Genomic DNA, 27,873 nt, shown 5'->3' with positions numbered 1-27,873 from the left:
AGCAAGCATGAATGGCGGTAAAATGATGTTACTTTAAAAAAATATCTAATTGAAATCTGCATTTTCTATTCACTCTTATTTTGTATTAAATGAATACGACTTATACTACAGCAAAATGACCTTGTCGTTATCGATAAGATATTCTTCTGAATAATTGCATGTATGTTTTTTTTTTTTTTTTTTTTCGAATTAGGTTGTCCATGTTTTAGGATGCTGTCAGTAGAAATGCAACTTATAGTGTACATTGTTTATTTTTTCAAAATGTAATTAAATAAACAATATCGAAAGCCTACTGACCATTTAAAGACAAATGATAAAGACACCGTTTCATATTTCAAAAAAACAAAATTAAGCAACATTTTGAAATTTCCATACGTATTATAGCAAAAAAAAAAAAAAGTTGCGCTTTTTTTAGTGTGATGACATGTAAATTTGAATATACTCTTATTTACAAGATTGCCGCCCAGGTTTTAAAAATTTGATATGTATATGATTGAAGCTTCACAACATCAAGTGCTGATATAAGATAAACTAATGTTCCCTAATTTTATTAAAATCTACAATCCTTCGTCTGTTTTCTTTTTGGATTATATGTTGTTCCTGTCTTAAAAAATTTTTTTCTCCTCCACCTCAATATCCTTCTTTTTCTCCAATCAATACTCGATTATTTTGTCGTTATGAAGAGAGAATATAAAGGAAGCAGCATAACCTATATCCACTAAAGCCTTTATCTCCTCTTCACTAATCTATAATGAGGCAATGTAGAAGAAACGTAAATCTTAAATTTAAGGCTTAAATCCAAACCCTCAAAAAATGTCGTTATCAGTAAATTCAGTAAAATGTCTTATTCAAGTTAATCGAATATATATATATATATATATATATATATATATATATATATATATATATATATATATATATATATATATTATTTTTTAAAAAATTTGATTTGCATCCATTTTTTTAAAAGTGTCTATATAAATTTGTAAGGTATTTTAGAATGCAGGAAGAATTTTCTAAAACTGCAGTTGAATTGAAACTTTAATAATGGACGGGGCAAATGTGGTGACTAACCTCTTTAGAAATATAAATATATCATTCAGAGTTTGTCTATAGTATTTTTCGCAAGCAGCTGTTTTTCGAAATGTGCATTTTGGAATTGTTTTCCTATTGCATAGTTTCTTCTAAATGGAATTTCGAAGTATTAAGTAGGAAAATATGAATAGTAATATATAAATCAATTTTTTAGATGTATGAAAGATCTATGCTAGATATATGAAAGGAAATATGAGTCAAATTTTTAGATGTTAACATTTAAAAAAAATTAAAATAATGTGACTGTATACGCAGTCCAGTTAAAAGTGTGTATGATATTTTATTTTCTGCTGCTGATTCCTTTTAAACTTTCATGAAATTGATCTTGCAGAAATTAAATGAAACTCGATTTCTTTCCTTTAAATAAGATTTGACTCATGTGAAACAATATATAATATTTTTTTCTTGTTTTATTGTCAAATTTTCCATTCGTTGGAGCAAACCAAATCAAACCTTATTGAGAAGATAAGCGAGTTATGAGAAGATCATTAACAATTTTGAAAATGAAGTTGTATTTCAACTGCTTAGAGGCAACGATAAGAATTTAATACTTATTTTTCAATTATTGCAGCTTGGCAAAACTTAAAGAATAATAAATTTTATATTATCAGTTATTTGGCTTCAAATGTAATTCACCTCCTAACATTTTTAATTTCTACGTTTGAATTCAATTAAATTATGAAAAATTCTTGAATACAAGCACATTTAGAAAGTGAATATAATTATCATTTCCAAGTATATTCTAATAGCCTAATATAGTGAGCATTTGAAAAAAAAGAGAGAGAGAGAGAGAGATTAGCACCTTTAAGATTAGTGAAATTTTATGGAAATTTATGGAGAGAGAGAGATTAGCACCTCTAAGATTAGTAAAATTTTATGGAAATTCTAAGAGATTAACACTAGAACTAAAGGGTCAGTCAAAATTACTGGCCTATCTGTGGTAGAATATATGTCTGTGTCGATTTCTCATAGTTCTAAAGTTGTTTCAGTTGTACTTTTGTGCCGATTCCACGTCAAATTACTTAAATTCAAGTGGGTGAATTTTTTATCGAACTAGTTAAACAACAATATTTTTAAAACTGTAAAGAAGTAATGAATATAAATATTCCGAGAAGTGTTTTGAGTCTATAAGAGGAATTTTTTATATCGACAAATAAAATTTAGATAAAAAAGGGTTAAAAAATATTCTTAATTATAATTGTATGCGTTATATATTTATCATCCCATGTTTTCCAACTATTTTCTTTGATTTGCATAAAACACGAATACATCTAAAAAATTCGTTGGTAAGTGTAATAAGAAAAATAATTAATTTAAAAAGCGAGTTATAAACCATTAAAGAAAAGCAAATCCTTAATATAATGCGAACTGATTTGTTTTTAAAAATTTTGAATTAGGTTATCTTAGCAAAAAATGGAGAACAGAGCGACTTCGAATATACTTCTATAATGACGCAAAAACGTTTCCGAAATACAGGAAGTTACGATGCGATTTTAAAAGCGCAGTTTGCAAATCGTCCCTCACTTTAAAATTATTACTACGCATTCACACATACAAGCACCTTAATGTTCGATAAAAATCTTTTATTTATGTGGCGCCATCTATCGAGTCAGATGTTACTCTTTGATGTAAGTGAATTTCTGTAACTAATAATGGAATCTTTTAAAATCCTTCATTTTTTCCATTTTTATAAAGAATTTTCTGATATAATTTTCAATTTAGATATTAATATTTAAAAAAATTAATAAAGTTTTTAATTTTTTTTTAAATGCATAAATGTTCTGAACTGCGTTTGTTTTTAGAGTCAGTCAAACGATTCTTATGTAGAAAGAAGTGAACGAGATTTCCATTAATCTATGTCATTTATTATTTTGTTTTTATTTTACCCTTTATTACAGTTGTTGACAACAATTATATTTGAATTTAAACACTTCCCAGTTTGAATAGTTTCAGAAAAAATTAATGTTTTGTTGATTTTAAAAATGTTATGCAGTTAAAAAATATTAAAACTTTTTAGTGAATAATTGCCTATTTATTAAAAAATGGCATTATTTAAAAAAAAATTTTTTTCCTTTTTTTTTTTTTTTTTAATCATACTTAAATGGTTAAAGGAAATTTGTGGATTGCTTCAGATTATCGTCTAAAAGCGATAAATGGATTAAAATATTTTGTATGATAATTAGTTGTTATCCTAAAATCTTATAACGGAAAAATAATGTAAATTAAAAAGTAGAAAAGTAGAAAGTAATAGGACGTATATTTTTAAAACAAAAACAATCTTTAAAAAATATTATATATGTTGCTTTTATGACAGGGCACTGTAAAAACTTTTCTTTCAAAATAAAACTATAGACTAATGATAGAAAGATAATGATAGGGAAATTTGAGAGAGATATTAATAATTTTAATGCTTGTCTTTATTAAAAAAACAAACAAAGTTTAATTCAAATAAAAGTCAATGAAATGAACTGACACTTTGATTATTAAAGAGATAAATTGTAGCACACGAATTTTAAATCCTTCAAAAATCAATATTATCAAATAAATGCGTAAAAGGTAAGCTCAAAACAGAAAAATAATTATGTAATTTTCACTTTTGAAAAACTTATTGAAAATAAATATTTTGATATTCGTAGAAGATTGACTATCTTTGCAACTTGCTTGCATATCATGATTCTCCTTGTTAATAGAAAACTCCAGAATTATAAAACACACATGTTTTTTTGCACGAGGTATTTACAGAAGTGATCATTTTAAGAAATGATATGAAATATATATAAATGAAAGTGAATACACCAAGCACTACCTACTCCTTAAACACTGTAATTCGTAACTATATTTATTACCAAATATCTCATTAATCATTAGGAAACATGCTTTTACATCTATAAAAAAGTAAGTTAAGTAGGTACATAGTTTGGCCCTAAATGCTACTTAGAGGAAATAAAAATAACAAAAAAATTGTAAAAATTAAAACACACACACAAAAAAATTTCCCTTGATAATAAACAGATAGGGTCAGATTAATAACAGGATAAATAAATTCAATTATCATTGATAAATTCAAATCAAGGATCTGGAAAAGTTACAGGAATAATGATTTTACCTAATAGTTTTCAAAGGATTTTTAGAATCCGATTTTTTTTCGGTATCAGGATTTATGAATTGTAAGTATATTTTTAGAATATTGTTATTACTATCGTTACCACAAGTAACAATGAGAGCATATTTAGATTATAGCGAATTTTCAAAAATATGGTAAATCACTTTCCGTTTCTAGGACAATTAGAAACCTATAACTGTTTATAAAAAGAAAAAGCTTAAAATATATATATATATATATATATATATATATATATATATATATATATATATATATATATATATATATATATATATATATATATATATATATATATATATATACGCAAGATAGCATCAGACTTCCTGTCCGATTCGTGGATTCCAAAAATCTTTTATTTGTAATACAAAATACATTCCAAATTAATATTTGTTATTGAGGATTTTTACCGACAATATGTTAAGAACTAGATTTCAAAGATTGTTTTCGTGTCGTTTTCAAGCACTTCAAAATAATATAAATAGTTTTAATTTAATGTTCCTTAATCTAATTCTTCTATTATAGCTGTTTATTTTTATTTATATATATATATATATATATATATATATATATAGTTAATATATTTTTTTAGAGAAATACCTGATTTAATTAGAAATCTATTTGTTAATAAAATCACCACCATAAAGTTCTAATTTTGATCTATTGTAGTTAATGATAAAGTGTTACTTCCATTTTTTCCCCATGATTTCTTAAAATTTCTGGAAATAAAAATGAACCAAAGTAGTTGAATGTTTCGGAAGATTCTAAACTTAATTTTGTATGAAACTTTCTTAGAAGATTTAAACAAATAAAGGAAAAGAGGAGAAAAAAATTATTTCTGCAAATGTACTACAAAATGGATTTATAGAGCTGGATTTTTGTTAGATCGAATTTACTTGTAGGCCAGGCTAGTACATAATATTTTATGACCTGGACATGAATGGAAATTGGCGTTTTAATCGATGCTTTATCCAAATAAAATTCTCATTATGACCTACCAAAATATTTTCCGTAGTAATTGCTGTAGGTGGTAGCTATAAATTATTTGATGACACTATAAATGTTCTACGTTCTCTCAAGCTTATTTGATCCTATAAGGATTAAGGCAAATTAGTCTTACAACGGTGATTCACATAAAACCTGCAAATGAAGCCAACACTTATACTTTCCAAAGCATACAACGAATTTTACAGGAACCTAATGTCTGATTGAGTTGTATAATGGGAAACATAATCATACATGGAATGAAGATGCTTTATATTTATTTGTTGATTAATTTCATATCATTTTTTTTTCAAGATACAAAGCAATGGAATTGATTATATATATATTTCAAAATAATTAAGTTCCTCTAAAGCGTATAAATAAATTCAATGATATATATATATATATATATATATATATATATATATATATATATTCTAGAGATTTATTTTAGATCCTTTGATCCAAAACATGACTTTTTAAATTGTTTATATCAGTGGAAATTGCTCTTTGGTTATTGTTCCATCACAAGAGACTTTGAGACTCTAAGTATGTATTTATAGAAAGGGGAAAATAAAATAAAAATGAAGCTGATTTTATTAACAAATAAACAATTAATTTAATAAGAGTTTTTAAAATTTTTGAAATAATTTGAACTAGATGGTTTTCATAATTATTTTTGTTTATAAATATTGAAGTATCCGACAAAGTAATTGTTGCAAATTTGTTGCCATCTTAATTCTAATTCCATCTCGTCTATAAAGAGTGCATAGTTTCGGAAGCCGACATCAAAAATTAAAAAAAAAATATTTTGAAAAAAAAGTAAGGTCTTTATTGACCTAAGCTTCTTTCTTACATAAAACCTTAAAAAAATATTATAATTAAGAAAAAAATATTAATATTGCTCAGAATTTTCTTCTACTTATTTTAATGTGAAAAATGTTGAGAAACATTCATCTTTAACGTATATGACTACTTCCCAGATGAATGTTTTGAAAAACACTCTAAAATAGTTACATTTTTGAATCTTTGCATAAAAATGATTGAAAAAACATCTATGAAGCCAAAATATACCCGTTAAACGACAAAAGTAATTAAAAAATTGGAAAGAAAAAAAGTAGGGGTTTTTTGTTGTTGTTTTTTAAATTAATCTTTTGACTAAAAAGATGTATAGTGAAAAAAACTTTTAACTTAGAGATTTATCAAATGATTTGCTTAAAATTTTCCTGGCAGCTTATTATGCATATTGCCCAGTTCTTGAACTAAAAAATAAACTTTACCTATTGGTCCTTTAAATATTGGGGTTCAAATGATAAATAACATGAAATTTTCAATTTTTTTTGCGTCGTAAAGCATTAAAACAATTATAGAATATTTCTAAATAAATAGATTACTTATTCGCTAGTTCAGGAACTACAGAACATATTTCTAAATTATTATGCCAAATTTGAATAAAAAATATGTATTAGATTTTAATTTATGAGATTTTTCTTAAGAAAATTCTGCCAAATTAGATAGATTTTAGATTTCTCAGTTTCTAAATTAGAATTTGAGAAAAAAGTATTTAAAGATCTAAAAAAGCATTAGAACGTATATATAAATGCAAATATAAAAATTAGCGTAACTTCTCGAAAAAGGAACTCAGAAACAAAATTCAAATGGTTTTTAAAGAAAAATAATAATCTCTGCTTAAATATTAAGAATATTAATTTTTTTTTAAAAAGTCGACTTTTTAGCTTAGTTGCCTACCTTAACTAAAGGCTAATTTTTGTGAAGCATTCAAGAAGATTTGGAGGCTAACTGAATCTGTAACTAACTTTTATTCTTAAAATATAAACAATCCTTCAAAACAATTCATTATCCTTAACATTCCGATGCAACCTTTATCAGACTGAGAATTTATCGTATTAAATAGGATTGCTATTAAAATTTCGAAAATTTATCGGAGATATGCTTACTTTAAGAATAAAAATATGGTCTAAATTATTTATAATATTTATATTATTAGCTGTTAGATTTATTTTCTTTTTAATGTACAATATATATAGAGAGAAAGTATTGTAATCGCTAAAAAATTTGAACTCGAGATTTTGACGAAATTCCTCATTTTAGATCGCCTTGAGTAGGAAATACACAATTTTGGATCGATACCTGCTTATGAACACGATAAGTCAAAAACGCTTTAAGCTAAACGCACGAAATATGATATATGATCTTCAGGTCAAAATTGTAGTTTCTTTCAATTTTTTGAAGAAATCCATTCATAAGAAGTCTGTCTTTGGCTGTCCGAATGCAAGTGAGAATTACAAAACATAAAGGACTCAATAAATAAAATTTCATAAGCAGGTTTAGTATCTAAATTAAAGATCTATATCAAATTTTGAATACAATGTATTGGAAGGTTGACCGTCTGTCGGTTTGCCCTTTCGCATGCATGTAAATGCAAAAACTTAAATGAAATTCGGTATGTCATCTTGTGACTGTAACTATAGTTCTATGTCAAATTTTGATTTCAGTTGGTCGGGAAAAAAAGTATCCAAATACGTATTCAATTTTCGGCAGCTTGTGTATTAAAAGTATCCAAATGCTATTGATAAATCGCCAAAAAAATACTGTCAAGAATCACACACTAGATTCAATAGAAATTTTAGATTCATATTTCGTAATTGTTATTCGCCAGTGCCATGCAATTAATACACAAGTATCGTTTTTCTTCAATATACTAAAATGATAAAAACGCTTATGCGTAGACTTTGAAAATAAAATTCTGAGCTCTCTTGGCATTCAGGCCTTTGTTCCAGATCCATAATTTCATGCGGGGAGATGAAGGGATATTACCTTTATTATAAAGTATGGGAGTAAGTGTCGGGGAGACCATCGCCGCTTAAATGAAACTGTGATATGAAGGAAAATCTTTCTTGGCTATATTTTTAACACTTTTGTATCTCGATTTTTTTTATTACATTAGCATTTGCATTTATACTTAAAATATCTTAGAGTCAAACATTCTTAAAAGTTGTGTTTATTTGAAAAAACGAAATTTTCTCCATGTACGAACGATTTTATGCAGCACTATCCTATTATAAATCAAAAAATCATGTTAATCTAGAATGCCATGTCAATGGATAATATATTTAACCATTTCTTTTATTTAAAATATTTTATTCATTGTGTCATTGATTAAATGAATAAAGTCTCTCAGTTTTGAAGGAAGCAATAAGATCACAGAATACGCAATATACATATTAATGTATTCTACAAAAGAAGTTAAAAAATCTAGATTGTATCTTATAATGTGTCTTTCTTCCTTATAAATGTCTTTCAGTCAAGTGGTTTATTTGTGCGGCAATCGTTGTCACATTGCATGCCAACTAACAGGTTGCATCGTCCTTTTCCTGCTGCAAACATCTACAGAACTTGGTGAATAATGCGAGTGTGTCTTAATCTTATTGAAAAAAATTTTCAAATGGCTACGTGTTCATGCAGTTGAAGTGATCAATAGGTTGCAATATCAAACAGAAAATCTTGAATAAAAATGCAGTTTATTCAGGGCAACTGCGCAAATAATGTTCATGATAAAATGCTTTTCTTTATATAAGCCGGTTGTTAAGTACATTGAAATATATAATGTCTGCAAATAATATTGGAGAATAAGGCTGCGTGTTGATACTACAACCTAATTTGGCATAAGTAGTTACCAAATTTGACATTACTTAAAAGAGCAAATATGTTTACGTCTGAGTTTTTAATTTTGATTGATTAAAATTAAGCACCATTTTTGCATTTTTTTAGCATGCAAATTTCGAAATATCAGTGCACAAAATTTATTTTCACACCGTTTTAAAATTTGAAATACTGGTTTTTTTTTTATGATATCAGTTTAATTGTGCAAAATTTTCCTGAATTTTAGTAATTTTTAATAATAGATTTCATTGTTAAAAAGGAAATTCAAATCGGTTTCATTATTTCGTTAAAGCAACGCTAGGACTATTTTGGGACTGACCTCGTAATTTTGAACCGCTGTCAGATGAGGAGGACGACACCTGAGCTGTCACTGCCTTCAGGTGGCGTACTCGTCATCTGACCACGGTTCAAAATGACGAGGCCAGTCCCAAAATAGCCCTAGCGTGTCTTTAAAATGGGACGTTAATATAACTAAAACTAAACTAAATCCATTGTTGAAACCTGTGGAAGAAATATTATATTTATTATTTGCGCAAATTACAGGAGGAATTAAAAAGTTAAATTACAACAAAACAAGCCGGCGTCGTGGCATAGGGGTAGCGCATCTTCCCCGTGATTTGGGCGTCCCGGGTTCGAGTCCCGGTTTGGGCATGGTTGTTCTTCTGTAGTTCTATCTGTGAGATGTGTGAATGTGCCCTCCTGTAAAAAGGGGTTGTGCAAGCGAATGAGTGATGCGTGAGTAGCAAAGTCGTACTCTTGGCCCTATTTGGCGCTGCTATAAAAAATAAGAGACGTCCCCCTCAGGCTTAAATCGCTGTCTTCGTAACAGCGGGCTTGTCAGTGGCAAGTGCCATAAGAAACAAACAAACAACAAAACAAAGTGTAATTTGAAAAGATTACTCAAAACATAGTTTTCATTGTGATGCTATTTGATTCGAATCCATTAATCGTTTGTATACAATACACATAGCAGGTGTAAGGCTATTAAAATAAAATATATTTAATGCTTGTCATAATTTAGTACTTAAAACTATTTCAAGGAAAATCATGAAATTCAGTTGTGCGTAAGAGATTTAATTCAAATTAAACACAGCCACTCTTTCTGGTAAACCAGCTGGTCACCAAAAGTAGGCTAATAAACAATGCTGATGAAAGGATGTTGCGTGCCAAAATACAAGTGATTTAAAATACCATTTTGCACTTAATTTTAGATACTACGCAATTTATGCATAAAGAGTGAAAATATTTAATGGGATTAATTATTTCTCTTGAAAGCAATGTCGCTATGAATACAAAAGGGCTCATAACAAAAAAGTACAAAGTATTCAAATAATGAATGCTAATCTGATCCGTAAAGAACTATGTCTATATTCATACTGTCTATATTCATATTATTATTTTTCTTCTTTTCTGAAGCTATTTTAAACTCTTCTTCTGTTTTCCTCAAAAAAGATATGCTCTCTACATATGCAAAGTATCCCTTTTCATTGTTCGATGAATGCATTATCCCACCAAAGATGATCCAGGCTTAAATGCATATTTCTCAAAAGCAAAAGAAGTTCCTTTTCATATACGCATACGACCTCTTATTGCTTAAAACCTCCTTTGTTTGACAAAGATTATACCTCAGCCGATTGTCATTATTTTTAACGGTTTTCTGTCGCACATAAATAACTTCTCACAATCGATAGAATGGTTCCCCAATGTAGTAAGTGATTATCTGTCTTGTCTCTCCTGGGGATGTTTCGTAGGGCATTTATTTACTCTAGCGACGGAAAAAGAAGAAAGTAGCGTAATCAAAATGGAAAAAGCTTTAACAACCTTACGAGGGATAAAAGTAATTGCTTTCCCACTATCTTTGTATAATGAGCTAAGACCGCAGTAAGTTATTACTGGATAATGATAGCTCGTTCCCATGGTAACCGATCTTAGGAAGTGCACAGAAAACGGATTCGTTTCAAAAGCCGCTCCTTCACTGAACCAGAAAAAGCCCTCTTAGAGAAGGGCAATAAATACCAAGAATGGAAAGCTTTCCAGTAAGAAAAAAGTTAATAAAAAAAGAGGCAAAAATACTTTTTTCTAACTTGATGCTGAAAATAAAGCAATCTGTTCTTGTCATCCTTGGCGAGTTGTTTGGCGATGAATCCCTGACACGTAGTTAATAGTCTCCGAAAATCAGACATATTTTAGATATGTTTTTCCCAACACACTGAAAAACTGATTTTGTGACTAAACTCCCCTTGTAGTATCGCATGGCAAATTTGATATATTTAAGTCATTGCGTCTTTGAGTTATTGTGTTCACATGTTTCTAAGAATACAGACCAACAGACGATCAATCCATTGTTGGATTTGGCTCTGTATATCGAATATCTGTATCTGTATATTCTGTATATCGAATTTTATCCATTCAGCTCTCTTCGCTTTGTAGTTATGGTATTAAATTATATTCGAACAACTGTACCGACAGGCTTCCTCTGAGCAGATATTGTTCTTCGTAGAAATTTACAAATTTGGTATAAAAAATATATACCAAATTTCATCCGGCTATATCAAAGCCTTTTTAAATTATTCCTGTCGCAGTCAGACGGATATATTTCACAAATGTTTTTTTTTTTGAACTCGGGGGAGGAGGTCTAAAACGTGGAGGTTCATCAAAACCGCGAGTTGGAATTTTTTGACGATTACTATACTTTTTCTATAGTATGTATAAGAGAAAGTAAAAATGTTTTAAAAGAAAAATAGCCGACTCAACCGTGTAAAGATACATTCTACCCATAAAACTAATAATTCTTAAAAAATAAACACTTTCAGGCGCCACACTTAAAAAGTAAATAAATAAATACATGGAAGGAAAACAAAGCAATATAAAAACTTTTAAAAGAAAAATGTTTTTATCAATGGATTAAAAAGGGAAAATAATACTTTTTTTCAATCAAAAATCTGGTGCACAAATCAAAAATCGCTAAAGCATGAGCCCTATATAAGCCTCAAGTAAATTAGAATCCTAATCACAGTTTATAAGATGTTTCCCTTTTTATATAATTAATTTTATATAGTTAATAATTATTTAATTAACATTTTCATCGCGAGTGACGAGATAACTCGTCTTCCAGGAATATTCGCTATGCGCGAGGGATGAGATAACTCGTCCTCTACTCAAGGTTTTACTATATTATTGCAGCGCATCTTTATATATATATATATATATATATATATATATATATATATATATATATATATATATATATATAGTAGGCATAAGAGGATAAAGAATCGCTATACAACGTGGGTCCCAAACGACTTTAAATTGGTGAAAATCGCCAAAATATAAAGAGTCGGAGAACTGTTGGAAACTGTAAAAAATTAATAAAAAAATAACAAATGGTGTTTCAACTACAAATTGTTTTAAAAGTGAAAACACGTTCTTAAAAGTTTTTTTTTTTTTTTTTTTTTTTTTTTTTTTTCATGCTGGTAACATGCGGATTTGATGATCTAGGAGGTCGTAAGTTACTGAAAACGAAAAAGTAGTTTAGAACCCATATTTGCAAAAATATTAAAACTTGAAGAAAAATAAAAGCTTGAAAATGTAAGGATTTTTTTTTTAATTCTATAACTTGATATAAGTGTGTAGAGTGAGAACTGGGGAACTAAAGATATTCAAGAAAAACTAAAATAGGAGACAGAACACATCGCTGCAACATCAGTAGCGATGCTCGCAGAGAGCGATGTCAAATTCGAAAGACAAATTCAGAGCAAGGATAATAGGCCTTAAGTAGATGAAAAATTACCAAAAAACGTAGAGTCGCAGGTAACGTTTTTCAATAAAAATCACAAATCTGGTGAAGTTAGCAGGCTGGATGCTTGATGCCACACAGGAAGATGCACACTTTTCTTCTAGAGTTTAATTCTCAGATGAAGCTTGCTTTACGAGATAAGGTCTCTTATCTCGTCATCAACACACACAATGCGAATATTCAGTCATTCGAAAATCCCCACATCACTATCTTGCCGAACATACAAAACAAGTTTGATACTAACATCTAGGCAGTGTCATCTATTTGGACGGTATCTTCTGCCCAAACGCCTCAGCGGCAAAAAGTACCTTGTTTTCTTCCAACACGTTCCTCCGGATTTACTGCAGGGAACATCGACAATTTGGTAAATGCATGATGGAGCACCAGCACATTTTAATTACATTCGTGGAATCCGACTTGTTTGCGGATAAAGAAGTATAACGAAGATCAATTCTACAATTCTCATTAATGAATACTTGCTCGCTGCTTTTATTTTTCTCGAACGCATGAAAAATTTACATACGAGAAGGCTTCTTCTCGATTACCTTGTTTCTAATCCTCGCATTCATAGGGCCATTCTCTTCGCCAGACTCATTGTCTTTTCGACGTCTGTTTTTGAGATTTTCACTGAATAAAGTCGCAGGTAACGTACGTTACCAGCGACCCTATGTTTTCTGGTAATTTTTCATCTACTTAAGACCTATTATCCTGGCTCTGAATTGTGTCTTTCGAATTTGACATCGCTCTCTGCGAACATCGCTACTGATGCTGCAGCGATGTGTTCTGTCTCCTATTTTAGTTTTTCTTGAATATCTTAAAAATTCTCCAGTTCTCACACTACACGCTGATATCAAATTATAGGCTGTAAAATTTCTTACATTTTCAAGCTGTTATTTTTCTTCAATATTTTTGCAAATATGGGTTCTAAACTACTTTTTCGTTTTCAGTAATCTACGACCCACTAGATCATCAAATCCGCATGTTACCAGAATGAAAAAAAAAAAAAAAAACTTTTAAGATCGTGTTTTCACTTTTAAAAAATTCGTAGTTGAAACACCATTTGTTATTTTTTTATTATTTTTTTACAATTTCCAACAGTTCTCCGACTCTCCATATTCTTGCGATGTTCTCCAATTAAAGGTCGTTTGAAACCCCATGTTGTATGGTGATTCTTTATCCTCCAGATGCTTACTATCACCCCTCTGAATGTGTCAGTCGAATTCGGCAACACCCTGTGTATATATATATATATATATATATATATATATATATATATATATATATATATATATATATATATATATATATATATATATATATAATGATGAAAGTGTGTGCGCGATGAAAGTGTTAAGAATAATTATGATTTTTTTTTACGACATTCATAGTGGCTTTATACCTTGCTTATATAGTCTTATAAAATATGCTTACTATACATAGGCTTAATTACTATACTTATATTACTTATATCGGCTTTATACCTTTTACTGTTTCCTGCGCCTGATGCTTTTACGATTTTTTCACATATTAAGGTACTTATTAGTAAAAATTTGCATTTTATATTTTCTAATTTTTAATCTTTATTTCTTGTTGTGCTTGCTGATTGTAGTTTAATTTTTTTTTAATGTTACGTTTTATCATAAAATAAAAAGCGTTAGGCTGGTAATTAGGCATACCACAGTGCCACCGGGTTTTTCTTCTTCTTTTTTTTTTTCACGTTTGCATCCATATTCTAAGCAATCATGTAAAATTTCATAGCATATAAAATTAACTTCTATTAATATTCTAGATTCATAAGAAACAAATATTCTAATTTTTACTAAGACAGTATATCTAATATTACAATTTGCGTTTATAATATTCTTACACTAAGAATAATTATTTTATTTCTAATGTTCTTATTTTATTCTTAATTTCTTAAATTAATCTATTCTTTCAGCGTTCTGTAACGTTTTAATTAACAAAACAGTTATTGTTTTTAATATAATTTTTATTGGGTTAATTAGATCGTTAATTAGGTTTTTTATTCCCCAAGCGACATTTAATCAATAAGAACATAAATTTGATTATTGAAAATTCAATTTTTAAAAATTTTGAAACAATTTCTTAGAGTCTTTTGCGAGTTAGTTGCCCAATTATCACTAACAAATTATATTTACTGAATCATTATATTAGACTCTGCCATTAGTCAGTAAAAAAAAAACCTTGATTACAATTCTGATGTAGATATTGCAGACTTATTTTTTAATAATACTAACCGACGAGCAATTTGTTCGCCCAGATTATTAACTTTACAGGCTGTCAAATTATTAATATGGAATGCATTTCTTTTAAAAAAAATTTCATATAGTAATTTAATGCTACTAAAACACATGAATTCAATTAAAATAGTTTACTGCAATTTACAAAATGTGCATATTTCGAAGTAAAAGCGTAAAGGAAAATCCTACAACGGATTTAATGATTGGCAAAAGCCATCAGGTTTGAATATTTTAATGGAAATATTGAATTCCATCATTGCATTTAAAAACATTATTTTAGATATTGTATTAATTTGAATTAAAAATATTATTAAAGTTAAAGAAAAAATTGTACGAAAATGAAATTTATATTATTATAAAGGAAATTATGATAATACAAAAAGCCTTTTTTGTAAGATAATTGTTTAAAAAAATATGATTATCAATTTCTATATGCAAGTCATGATGATTGCGCCGAAACTTAATGTATGGGCGCCAAAATTGAAATAAATTGACCGATTTCTCATCAAATATAATCTTGAGCTTATTTTGATGTTGCTCATATATGAGCGACGTGACGCTTACATATTTTATTATTTTATGTCTGAGTAAACCGGGGTAAAAAAGTGTTTCCGTATAGACTACAGTATCAAATATCAATCTTTATAAAAATAAACGTGTGATCATATTTATACACATTCGAATTTTTTGTTTTTTAATATATGTGTGTTGGCGCTCTACAGGCCAAATCCTTTAACCTAGAGCTATCAAAATTGGCAGATATAAACTTTGGAGGGTGGAAATGAGAGCCTCAAATGGATTTTTTTAAAAAAATTTATTACAATTTTAAATAATTAAAAATTAAGTACATTTTTTGATACATTTCCTCAGTAAAATCCGAAAATACAATAGTACAAAAAGGAATTTTTAAATAATTTTAAATTTTAAAAAATTATCTTTCCAACAATACCAATGTTTTAAGCTATAAATTTTCTATTGTTTGTGAATTTCTAAAATATGTTTTAATCTTATTTTCTAACAATTTGTTCAACACAAAATAAAAATAAAATGAAATCTGCGTGAGCACATCACACGTGCTTGATAAAAATTAGCTTTTATCAACGTTGCTATCACGCTAAAATTAAAAGATTAAGTTATCTCTTACTGTAAACTAAACCCAAAAAAGTGCAATTTTCAGCACGTGTCTGTATGAAATGAAATAAATAAGAAATGTGGTATTTTCTTTCAAAAATGGACGCAAGAAAGAGTTTTTTGTTTGTTTGTTTGTTTTCTTTTCTTTTTTTAACGCAAGAAATAGATTTTTTTTAAATTGTATTATTAATTCAAATTTAGTAAAGGCACATATAGTTTAATATATACAGGATATCCGTTTTAATAATTTCCGTTCAGTTAATTTTTACAATTTCAGTAATAGGCATATATATCTAATAAAAACATAGTCTAAATGAAAATATTTATATTTTATTTAGTTTAAGTTAATAAATGTTCTGATAAATTAGGAATTTTAAATTTTTGTTCAGATCCTTTGTCCTATGAGTCATATTTAAAAAAATATTTCTAAGATACTAACATTTTAAATTAAAACATTTCCTCCCCTTTGCGATTAAAACTGATTGTCTTATGAAAATTTGAATACATCTATTCTATAAAAACATCTGATTTTAGACTTCTTCATCAACCGTCTTGAAGAAAATACGCCACTTAGCGCCATTGTTCTCCAAAGCTAATTGGACTAAAATAGTGAAATTGTTTATTTTTTGGCAAAAAGATATTCAAAACTTTATAATTTGGTTAGATTTCGTCACAGAAGGTTAAAACATTAAATTGTTAAATGTTTCTTCACTGAATATGATTCATAGGATAGAAGAATTAAAAAAAATCGAAATTTTATCAAATTTAGTCTTTATAATAGTTTTAGATGTATATTTATTGACTGAAATAAAATAAAATGTTACTGCTTTTAAATACTTTTGAAATTCGAAATGAATTTTATAATGAAGTGGAGAAATTTTTATTGAATATTTATTTGAGATATTGCATAAATTATTTCTAAAAAATTCTGTAGTACACATAAAGCTTCAGTACTGAAGGATTCAATTTTCTGCAGTCATATTTTTAAAAAGCATATCTGATTTCAGTAAAAAAATAAATAAATAAATAAAGTATTTACTGAAGTTTTCATCAATTCATTAATGATATTGTCTGGAATTTTTATAGAAGATATGCATAAGTACTTTCTGCTTAGTTTGATATATGCTGTTATATTCTATTATATTTACAAGAAATTTTTGCAATTTTCAAATAAAAATGTATAAATAAGAAATTGTTACAAATATCATTTGCTGCTTTTTCTTCTATTTCCTGTAGTAATGCTAATTTTGAATATATTATTATTGGGTCTTTTTATGGTCGACAGCATCAGTAATTCTAAATATGCTGTTATTTTAGTTTACCTTAACTGAATTTTTTTGTGGATTAGTTTCAAAATTAATCTTGCGATTTTTATGTTTTATTTTAATTTTAAATGAATTTTGAACTCTATGGAGTTCTGAATTTTGTCTTGATATCGGAAGGCATTCTGTGGATTCAAATTCAATTTTACCTACTTCTCTAGTTGTGACTTTTTTGTCACATGTAATTATTCATTGGATAACAAAAACTACTTCTTCATGCGTGCATGTCGCATTTACTACCGACTACATAGATCTGAAGTCATTAAAGCTCTAGTTGTCTTTTATTGCAAAAAAAATGTATTTATATGCAAATTCGGTATGTATCTGCCATTTTTTTCCCAAAAAAAAACAAAGAAAAAAAACAAAAAAACAAAAACAAAAAAAAAACACCATCAACAAAATGGAATTCCCTCTAGAAGAATCTCTATACTTTTATCAATCGCATCTCTATTTAATATATTTTAGAGAAGATAAATAAATGAAAAGATAATTTTTTACATTTAATGGTTCTGATAATTGACATTTGAATTCCGAGATTTCAAAATATAGAAGATGCACAAAAATATAACTTTTCTGATAAGAATGCAATAATAAATTGCACAATCCAATTACGAATCAAAGAACCTCATGACATTACGGATAAATCAAACATTTGTGCTCGCCAATTTCTTTTTTATTTCTTTTTATGATTTAGCTTCTAATTTTTTTTTCTAGGTCCGCAATTTATATTTAGTACTAAATGGCACTGTAACAGATTAAATTTGTTACAAAAAACGAATTTAGTTACAAAATGTTTTTAAAAAAATTAAATCAATCTGAAATTATGAAAACATTTTTTTTTCCCTTCTGTTACGAACTTTATTGTTGTTTCTGGGTGTTTGTGAGAAGATACTGGCGATATGTTAGTGCTCATTTCCTATACTAAAGTGTGATAAACATATAATTATAACACAATCGATTCGTGTTTATCTGATCATTTATTTCGTGGTGTCACTTTAACTTTAGAACCCACTGCGCATCTTCAAAGGGAAAAAAAATGAGATGGCATCACAACACAAAGACTGTTCAATTAGATTTTTGTGAGATTCGTAGTTACATTTAAGTATAGGAGACTACAATGTCATTCGAATTCTATGTTTATTCAAAAATATACTTCTACGATTTTTAGTAAGTATTTTAAAATTTATTTGAGACATAAAGTAATATTGTAAGACAGGAGTGGGCATACTTTTCCAGGGTACGGGCTACTTCGATTTTTTTCAAGATGTTGCGGTCCATCCAGTGGCGTAGGGGTGGTGAGCTAAAAAAAATTCTGCAATATTTTTTATAACTTAATGATAAATACGGAATATGTGCTTACCTACATAACTACAAGCATAATAATAATAGCAAGATACAAACTTAATAATAACAGCCACGATTATAATAATATCAGATGATGCATTTTATATCAAATAATTCAAAATACATTAAAAAAATAATGAATATCATTTTCATCTAAAGATAATTCTCGTAGTTATAATTAGTAGAAGACTTAGTCTGCATACTGTCAGCCAATCTTGAATATCTCGGGATATAATTACAAACTGCTAATCTCTCACTGAATTCTAAGTAGTCGTCTGAGAGATGGGAAAGATATGTTGTCTTAACAATACTCATCGTTGAAAATGTAGATCCACACAGGTAGGTACAGTCAAAGAACGATGTTAAATGATATGCAACTTTTTTAAAATATGGATACTTTACTTCACCCATTAGATTCCAAAAGTTATTCTTAGGTTCTAAATTACGTGCTTTTAAAATTATGCCTTTTTGAAGGAGAAAAACTTCGCTTTCCTCAAGAGATACAGTGAATATACAATTTAAAATAAATATGTTTCTTTTAGTATGAGCGTTTTAGGTCTTAGTAAAGACGATCACCTCAAAATGTCTTGGTGGTCCACCGGTCGATATCGATCGATTTAATGCCCACCCTTATTTTAAGATGTAGGCTTCATTTAATGTAATAATAAACATTATTTAAAAAATTTATAAAAATATTCCTGTATTTATCTAATAATCATCAATTTCAAACATGCTCAAGACATTTTTAGAATTCATAGACTTTCGGAAATTTTAGCTTTCATTTATAGAATAAACTCTACATAATAATGATTTTCAATGCTCTATTTGTCACACAAAATGAATCATCGAAAATTTTCCTGTAACTTGTAAAAAGAATAAAAAACTCTGACCCGGACGTGATTTGAACACGCAACCTTCTGATCTGGAGTCAGACGCGCTACCGTTGCGCCACCGAGTCCACGGGTATTTGTTGTTCGAAGTTTCAGATAATACAGGAGAAAAGGGAGGGGAAAAAAATAAAATAAAAATAAAAAAAGATAGCAAGAAAGAAACCTTGCATTGGTTTAATTAAGCAATTTGCATCGTTTGAATTAGTAAAAAATTTTTATTAATCTTTGCAATAAAGCGATTCAGCTCACATTCTTCCATTTAAATTAATTTTACGGTATAATATCGATTTATAATATAATATCAAAATTATTGATTTCGGAAAAAAAAAGTAGATAAATTTCATTCATCAACAACTACATGTTTTGATTCAGATAAGAGAAATAACGAATTTCGCAAACGTCATCATGTGAGAATGATGAAAGGTGTTTTGCGGCCGATAATGATCATTTAAAATTTCGACACATCCAGCCACTAAATAAGTCATTTTCTTTTTTTCCTTTTCTTGTTTAATATTGTTCTCGAATAAAAAACTGAAAACAAACTTCCATTCACTTTTTCTTTGAATTCTTTTTCAATTTTTCTTCCATATGAAGGAAACTAATTCAACTAATTTTGCAATCGAAAGAATGAATTTGGAACAATTTCATTCAGTTTAAATACACTTTATTTTATTGTTTATCAAAAATGATATAAAATGACACTTCAAGCTTAAAACAAACTGATGCGTCGAATTCCTTTACGATGTAGCCGGTGTTTTCTTCTCATCGCATATAGCATCTACGAACTATTGAAATGGCATAATTTTTATCTAACCAATGGAAAATGTATTGACATCCAAAGCTGTAATCATAGATCTAAAGCACAATAGAGAGTAAAATAAATAATCTATTTGTTTTGGAGCCATTATGAAAATCTGTATAATGATAGATTTTATTTGACGATAGAATAATGATGATCATAATGTGACTAATATGAGACCATCTCTAAATTCATTTATTTGTACATTTGAAATTTTACTTGACATTGTATTGAAAAAAAAATGAAAAAAAAAATTATAGTATCTGAACATATGAATAATATCGATTTAATACAAATAGAAAGATTAATTTTGGAAAAGAAACAATTTCAAGTGAAACAAAAGCCTATTGATTACTTTCCTACTAAACAGTTTCTAGTGCAGAACAGAAATATAGTGCCCATTTTCGATGTAAACAATCTACATATTGAAATCAGAGGTCAAAGAAGATAAACAGAAATTTCGATGCTCATGATATTCAATATAAAGAAATTTATATTGTAAATTTTTCATAATTTTCTTACTAACAACAACGATACATACATAGTTACTTTTTTAGGATTAAAGAGCATTTAAAAGAATTAAAGTATCAAAGGAGTTGATTTTTCAACATTTGAAAAATCATGGTTAAATTTATATTATAACCATGTTTTTTTCAAAATTGTCGGTACCGTACTAATCGAAATTTCATTTTTCTTTTGCCGAGTTTTTATTTTTCATCCCTTTTCCTATTTCTTATATTAAGTTGAATTTTCCTTTCACACTTAGGAGTCATTTCCTCAAAAGGCTAAATTGAATTTAAAGCAAAAATTTCATTCTGTGTTAGGAAATGAATTTTCTACATCGAATTAGGCTGTTTTTGTCGCTTTTTAAAACCAAATATATAAGAAAGGGGGAAATAATAATATTAAATAAAAATAAATAAAATAAAACCACACTTCAAGCATCATTTCCATTTTTTAAACAATTAATAATGATCAGCGCCTCTGCATTTACTTTCTGCACTATTATTATTTTGCACTGTAATTTTGACAACATGCTATTAACTCTCTTTAAAAAAAAATATCAGATTCTGTCGTTTAGAAATTCAGTTTCAGCCTACCTCTTCCAACAGCTTTTCTCTTACAACTTCGAATTGGGAAATATCAATATTAAGAATGCTAGAAATATAAAAAAATCACTAATGCAGCATTTTGAAGAAAGCCGTTGCTCATTGAAAACTGATAATTTATTATCATCGAAAACTGTAAGAATTATTTTTCAAAAAGCGCAGTAGTATAGAACTATATTTATAGTATAAATACGAATTCTCAAAAGCTATTATTTCAGTAATAAAATTGATATAATTAACTTCACGTTTTGTTCAAAGATTTGAAATAGGGTTTTTTCAAATCTTAAAGTATTATATATACTGAAATCCCTGTTATGATCACAGTAGGTGATAGGCGTAATATTATTAAAATAGTTAACTGTGTAGACATCCTCTTCAATATTTTTTTAAACAAAAATAAAACTTTTTTGTACCTCTTATCGAAAATTCTATAATTTGGAGCGAAAGCGGGAGATACAAAAATAAGCCTGCCCCGGGTGAGGATCGAACTCACGACCTTCAGATTTCTCTTTTGTGGGGATTATGAGACTGACGCACTGCCTACTGCGCTACCGAGGCTCGTGCTGGATTCATCTTAAGTTAGTCTGTTTAAATCATTTGCTCTGATAGACTGACTTATTAAAACCTATATTTCAAAATTATTTTGTGTCTTCACTGAGATTATAATAATCGCTTCTTAAGCCGCTGAAAATTCTTTTAAAAAAATATATATTTTAGCAAATAAAGTGCTCAGCAGCAGAAAAACAATAATTATTTGATCAATTGTATCACAAACAAAGCTCGAATTATCATACAGCATAAACCGGTAAAAGTACTCTTCAAATTTAATTTCGACCAATTCAAATAACTTGTTAGATTTAGGTAAACTAAATACAATGATACTAAGAAACGATTTACAATAATAATTAGATTTAGGGAAACTAAATACAATGATACTAGGAAAAGATCTACAATAGTAATTAGATTTAAGGAAACTAAATACAATGATATTAGGAAAAGATTTACAATAGTAATTAGATTTAGGGAAACTAAATACAATGATACTAGGAAAAGATCTACAATAGCAATTAGATTTAGGGAAACTAAATACAATGATACTAGGAAAAGATTTACAATAGTAATTAGATTTAGAGAATACAATAGTATTCTTTATACAATGATTTTCATATCAATAAAGGAAGAATTAATGTTAAGTGAACAATAACTTTTAAAACAGATTAATAAAATTGGGAATAAGATAAGCCACTAAATAGAACACAGTTCATTTCTTTTAAAACCTCAGTTGCAAAGTGTGTCCTCGGTAGTATAGTGGTGAGTATCCCCGCCTGTCACGCGGGAGACCGGGGTTCGATTCCCCGCCGGGGAGGTCATTTTTTGCTTTTTACTTATAAAGCATATTATTAATAAAAGAAGAATTAATATTAAGTAAATAATAACTTGTAAAACAAATTAATAAAGTCTGATAAACTTTCTTCATGGAAATGAAACGATAGCGATTTTACTCATTTCTAAAATATCGCACAAAATACACCTCCGAAAACAATATTGCATTATGCTATTCTTGAGTTATCATAAGTAAATGTTATCTCATGAAAACTCATTCAGTAACGAGAAAGACAATTTCCTGGATGATAGCAAAAACAAATCTAATTTGAGTTGAGAATGCTAAGTATCTGCCGTGTCCTCGGTAGTATAGTGGTGAGTATCCCCGCCTGTCACGCGGGAGACCGGGGTTCGATTCCCCGCCGGGGAGGGTACTTTTTTATTTTTACTTGTATAACGTAGTATTTATTATTAAAGGAAGAATTAATATTAAGTAAACAATAATTTGTAATACAGATTAATGAGATTGAGTAAGCATGATAATTTTCTCAACGAAAATGAAAACGATTGCGATTTTATATACGTAGAATGCATTTCGAAAATATCGCTTAATATACACCTGTGAAAACAGTGCTGCATTATACTATTCTTTAGATATTATAAGTATTTCAGAAACGCCTACTCCGCAACGAGAAAGACAATTTCCTGATAACAAAAATAGATCTAATTTGAGTTGAGAATGATAAATATCTGCCGTGTCCTCGGTAGTATAGTGGTGAGTATCCCCGCCTGTCACGCGGGAGACCGGGGTTCGATTCCCCGCCGGGGAGGGTATTTTTTTTTTAAACTTCTTTTTCTTTTTCTTTTTGCTTGTATAGCATAATATTAATTTTCAGTTTAGAATTAAATTATCACTGCAAAAAACAAACTTTTATAAGTTGAAATTTCTTAATAATTGAATATTTCTACACTCACAAGAAAAAAATGTTCTTGCAATCCGATTTGATTTCTAATTCTGTTTAGCAGTTTTTCCTAAATCTGTTGCCCAGTATCAAGCGTTTATATTCATTAATCACTTCTCTCTACAATTTTGCATCAGAAAGAATCTGATGTAATTGTAACGTAATAGTGTTTTAACGGCAGCATGTTTTCTGTAAACCGCGTGACTCAAAAATTGCGCAAACCGAATGCAACAACACTCTACGGAATAAGTTGTTGGAATCAAAGTAACTAAATTTGGTCGGAATTATTTCTTGGATATTAGCAGCTTATAATAAAAGGATTTTTTAAAAACAATTAATTATTTTTTGTATAAATTAGAAATTAAGCGAAATATTAACGTTTCTCCTCATTTTTAGAGCATATTTTTGCACAATAATCGTTTTACTTCATAAAATTCGAAAAAAAAAAAAAAAAAAAAAACTCTTCAGAGATTCTAATATTATTTCTGTAGAATTTAATTCGGTAATTTTTATTAAATTTTCCCACATTAATTTTGAACGCAATTTAACACAATGCTTTTTATTGTTGGAATTTAAGCCAATTTTGCCGTTTCATTAAATTGTTCATTCTTATGTGTTTTTACCAGTTTTACAATTATGCTTCAAAATACTTTCACAACACATTAACTTCAAGGCGGATTACACATTTTCGCTTTTATAATGTTTCAATCTGACAGTTTTTTGTAAATTGTGTGATGCATAATCTCTGACGATACCAATAATTTATTATTCAAATTTTTAACACAAAAATTAGGTTTTATAGACGTTATTTAGGGAAAATACATTATGGGTTTATTAGTTTAACATGGTAATTTTTATGTATTTATTTAATTAACATGATTATCATTGAATTATATTCAAAAAATTTTAAGGAATTTCAGAAATTTTTCAATATTAATTCTTTTTTCATTCTATAATGTGCTTTAAAAAAAGGAAATATACCGTTACTACTTAATTTCAATTATAAGGCAAATATGCTTCTATTCATTCCATCCTTCTCGTTTATTTAAACCATTAAATACACAATTCCAATGCATTAAAAATTTTTGGTTTTGTTATAAAATATATTTAACAACGTTCTTATCTTTTTAACTACATTATTACATGACAATTCATTCAGAAATTGTTTCTATCAATGTAAAAATTTAAGTTGATAGAATGAGAAAAGCTACGTGGTGTAACTATGATGCTCAATTCAATAGTACGGAATACGATCCCGTTCAATTTTAAATTATTTAAATATTTTTATATGTATTTGAAGTATAAACATTTGAGTAGAGTTTAGTTTCTAACACTAAAACAACAAACAATATTTTATGTAATATTGTTTGTTGTTTTAGTGTATTATCGTTAATATTGTTTGTTTATGTAATATTGTATATATATCCACAATAACAATAATTATTTAATTTTATAGATTTATAGTTACAGCTCTAAGAAATATAAAAACATTTACTGCGTTATTCACCTACTTTTAGTAGCTTTGTTACACATTATGTAAATTTGAGTTACCTCAACCCTTAAACTGTAGGTTAAGATGCTGAAAGTTGCATCTCATACATCTTTCGCACAGGGTTCAAACTAAATGAATTATCTTGAAACATATTTTGAAGAAAATAAAAGTGAAAAGTTAAATAAAACCACTTTTTTTTAAAAAATTCCAGAAATGTCTGCTTGAAAATTATTAACCGAACAAATAACTCCTTTCAACCTCAGGTTGTTTAATATTATTTTTAAGCAACAATTTTACTTTTTCGCATATGAAGAATAGAGAAAGTATAACAATCGTCAAAAAATTGCTTTTTCACATTATGAGATTTTGAAGAATCCCCACAATTTGGGTTTCCCTGAGTTCGAAAAACACATTTTTTTTTTTTTTTTTTGGAAATGACCGTCTGTCACTCTCTGTCTATTTGTGACAAAGACAACTAAAAGAATTCTTTGAACAAGTCTGTTGAAATTTGGTATACAATCTTACATCAAATTTTTATCAAATGTTAAGTAAAATCTGTTCAAAGAAAGTCCAGCTGATCGAATAAAAATTAACACGATAAGTACAAAGCGAAAAGAGCTGGATTGATAAAATTCGATGCACAAATTTAACATCTATATTGTAGACAACTGTCAAATTTTGAGGCAAATCCAACAAGAGGTTAACCGTCTATCAGTCTGTATTTTCAGAAACATATAAACACGATAATTCAAAAAATCGCGATGACTTAAATACATCAAATTTGATATGGATTTTATGACTACAAGTATAGTTTTTTTTGTCGAATTTTTGTTTCAATCGGTTGAGAGAAACATGTCCAAAGCCCAAATTCAATTTTTGGGTACTATTATTGCACGCCAGGCTTTAATCGCCTATTACTCGCCAAGGATGATACAATAAATTCAGTAAAAATGCTAAATTCACGCCAAAAGTTAATATTTCGTACCTATTGTACGCCAATGCTTATGTAAGGCGTTCTCTAACATGGCAAATTTATTAGAAATTCTCGCAGAATGTTTCAGGGAGACCACATACACATGTGTACACTTGCACATGTGTGTGACATATTTATACATATGTGACAAATGCACATATTCACACATGTAACAAGTCATGTTACATGTTGTACGAATGTTTCTGATTTTCAGCTTTACTGAATATTTTCACAGCTGCATTTAATCCAACTACTCATTTAGGTAATTAATGTAATTTAAAATATTATTAGAATGAAATTATTCAAAAAAAAGGAAGGTTTTCCATATCATGCCTTTATTCATACAGATAAAAGCCGATTTTATTCATACAGATATTGCCGATGCCTTTATTCATACAGATAAAAGGTGCAAAATAAATCTATATGAAGAAAATAGGCGTTAAATTGAGCACGGAATTAAGTTTAGCCATCGCTAGATAAGTAATCGTTACAACTTTGAAATTGATTTTCATATCTTCCTAAACATTATCACACAAAAGTGATTTTTGCATTGTCTTAAAACTTTAAAAATTACTCTTTTAATAGTATATGTTTCATTTTGGCACAGCTGTTGTTATCTGTAGTTTTATTATTATTATTTTTTTAATTTTGATACACAATCTGTAACATTGTTTTATTGTTATGATAAAAATCCAACTCATTTATCAGAATATTTAAACTCGTGCTTTTGCCTGTGTTAAAATCGAGATTTTAAGAATGGATTTATTTGGACAATAAATTCGAAACATTATTTATTTTATTACTCTGCTTTTATTTCGTAGTGCATATATTTTTTTAAATTGGCACGATCAGTTATTTGTAATAACCTAATTTAATAAAATTCATTTTTCAGTCTTATCAAGTAACAAAGGGATTTTTTTAAAAATGTATTTCATATTAAAGGTTTAAACAGAGCCTAACTAAAATGGGGGCATACGGGGTGGGTACCCGCACATCAGAGAGGGCCCCCAAACCGAATATAAAGTTAATTTTACGTTTCCTTCTTTAATAAACTTTTTTTTGAAAAAAAAATTATCAGAAAATCAATAAAATGGACAGAAAGATATTTCGTCTGACCATTGGGTGGGTGGGGGGCTTTATAGATATTTTAGGTTCTAGTCAATTTTCTTCTTATATATTCTATAATGAGGTACAAAATTTAAATACCTCCATAAAGTTCGGTTCTTCATTACTAAAGTATTGAAGCAGAGGGCCCCCTCTCCAAAGAAGTTTTTACCCCAGGCCCCATTTAGGCTAAGTCTTTTATTAATAAAACTCTCTAATTTACTTTATTCATCGTTAACACCATCTTGATGAAATATATTTTCTAGCTAGAAAAAGAATTACTAACATTTTTTCTGCATAAGGCAAAGTTACATGGTTTCAAAGATTTTCACAAGCGAAATACTAAAATAGTTTTCTATGACGCTTCTTTAAAAAAAGAAGAAGGAAAAAAAAAAGATAGGAAAAAATATTTTGAATTTGTTTATGTTTGTAAACAGAAATCTGTTTTCAGTAAATTTGTCTTTTAATAATTTCTGATCGCTC

At 28.2% G+C, this 27,873-nt stretch overlaps 5 non-coding genes across 5 annotated transcripts; 3 read left to right on the top strand and 2 right to left on the bottom strand.

Moving 5' to 3' along the window:
- Positions 1-19,624: 19,624 nt before the first annotated feature.
- Trnaw-cca (transfer RNA tryptophan (anticodon CCA)) lies at positions 19,625-19,696 on the bottom strand. Its single transcript has one exon. It is a non-coding gene; the product is annotated as a tRNA-Trp (tRNA).
- A 2,308-nt stretch (positions 19,697-22,004) lies between these two features.
- On the bottom strand, positions 22,005-22,094 carry Trnam-cau (transfer RNA methionine (anticodon CAU)). The gene is given in 2 exon segments: positions 22,005-22,040; positions 22,058-22,094. It is a non-coding gene; the product is annotated as a tRNA-Met (tRNA).
- Positions 22,095-22,830: 736 nt separating this feature from the next.
- Trnad-guc (transfer RNA aspartic acid (anticodon GUC)) lies at positions 22,831-22,902 on the top strand. Its single transcript has one exon. It is a non-coding gene; the product is annotated as a tRNA-Asp (tRNA).
- Positions 22,903-23,217: 315 nt separating this feature from the next.
- On the top strand, positions 23,218-23,289 carry Trnad-guc (transfer RNA aspartic acid (anticodon GUC)). The gene has a single exon. It is a non-coding gene; the product is annotated as a tRNA-Asp (tRNA).
- A 328-nt stretch (positions 23,290-23,617) lies between these two features.
- Trnad-guc (transfer RNA aspartic acid (anticodon GUC)) lies at positions 23,618-23,689 on the top strand. Its single transcript has one exon. It is a non-coding gene; the product is annotated as a tRNA-Asp (tRNA).
- The last annotated feature ends 4,184 nt before the right edge of the window (positions 23,690-27,873 follow it).

This window comes from Argiope bruennichi, chromosome 8 (genome assembly GCF_947563725.1).
Source record: "Argiope bruennichi chromosome 8, qqArgBrue1.1, whole genome shotgun sequence".
NCBI classification, from domain to species: domain Eukaryota; kingdom Metazoa; phylum Arthropoda; class Arachnida; order Araneae; family Araneidae; genus Argiope; species Argiope bruennichi.
The sequence above is the reverse complement of the archived record's forward strand: the minus strand, read 5'-3'. Positions and strand labels throughout refer to the sequence as shown.